The following is a 1,542-nucleotide window of genomic DNA, read 5'->3' on the forward strand; positions in this document are numbered from 1 at the left end:
ATTTCCACTGCCCATGACGCCGCCTGACCAGTCAATAGGCTCATAACAAATGCTACTTTGGTTGAGTCTTTCTCATACGCTGAAGGCTGCTGGTCAAATATGAGTGAGCACTGGTGCAAGAATTGGCTACAGAGCCCTGGTTCGCCACCATATCGTGCGGGATGAGGAAAATTAGGTTCCCGTGCCATAATCGGGGGCAATGGTGCGGGGATAGCCTGAGTTGCTCCCGAGGAGGGCGTTGCTTGGTTGCTTGCTTGATCCATCCGGGAACTCAAGACATCAAGTCGATGAGCCAGCATGGTGACTGCCTCCCGGAGCTCTGCGAGCTCTTGTCCCTGCTGGCCCACTAGTTGCCCCTGGCTGGTCAAGGCGGTCATGATCTTATTCATGTCTGCGGGATCCATAATGGTCGGAGTATTCTGTCAGGATTTGCGGGCGAGCCGAATCAGGTTTTGGATCCCAATAATCGCAGACACCAACAAGAGTTCCGTGACAAACAAAAAATAGTTTAATGGCTATAATATTAACAAAAAGCGCTTGCATCCAAAAGGCAAGGGAACAAAGGTAGAACCGAGTAAGCTAAAGAAAAACGACGTATAGGAAAACACGCGAGAAAAAATCCAATATGTAAAATAAAGCGTCTGCCGAGCAGAGAACAATGGTACCGAAACTAGAGCGAAAAACACGACGAGAACGAGAGCAAGTAACGAGTTGAATAAGCGTGGAAGTTGCAATGCAATGTACAATACTCCGACACAGATGCACAGCAAAAGAGTCCTTAAATACAAAGTCACATAATTGCAGATTGGCCGCAGGTGTGCAATATAATTTCGCTGGCCGGCTGAACCCACAAACATTACTGCACCTGCAGGATAATATTGGAACTATGTGCGAAAATGACAGAAAGAAAATGGATGTGAATGGGTTCGAAGACATTGCGTTCTGGATGTTCTTGGCTGAAAAGAGGCAGAAAGTTGAAAAAAGGGAACGTGTCAGTGGGATGGAATTTATCCATGACAAGAGCGAAGGAAACGTTATGTTTCACAGGAGAGAGGATGATGAATTGGGACCGGTAGGTATACAGACAGGAGGAAAACGGAAAGTAGAGAGAGAGAATGCATTTGAGATGACATCTACAAATACTGTTACACCATCATTGTATCCATCTCTTCCGACATCTCCATTTCCACCATCCCCTCCACCCTCGTTTCAAGGGGGCCATCCAATGACCTCTCGGGGAAGGGGAGATTTGGGAGTGGAACTTACTCTCACACACACGCGCACAGTCAACAAACCGCGCCGAAATAGGGGCAGAGGAATGCCAAGAAAGAGATGTGGGACTGATCCAGGGGGGATTATTTGTTGGTGTTGTGGGGCGAAAGGCCAAATTTCCCGTAACTGTCCCAAGAGTAAATTTGTAAGTGCATGACGAGACATTCCTGCTTCTCAGCAAGAGATAGCAACTTTCCTTGTTGGCTTCGTGATGGAAGGAAGTTTCATTTTGAAGGAACACGGAAAGTGATAGCGGCTTGTTTGACGGTA

This window comes from Hippocampus comes, unplaced genomic scaffold (genome assembly GCF_001891065.2).
Source record: "Hippocampus comes isolate QL1 unplaced genomic scaffold, H_comes_QL1_v1.1 scaffold201, whole genome shotgun sequence".
In the NCBI taxonomy this organism is placed as follows: Eukaryota; Metazoa; Chordata; class Actinopteri; order Syngnathiformes; family Syngnathidae; genus Hippocampus; species Hippocampus comes.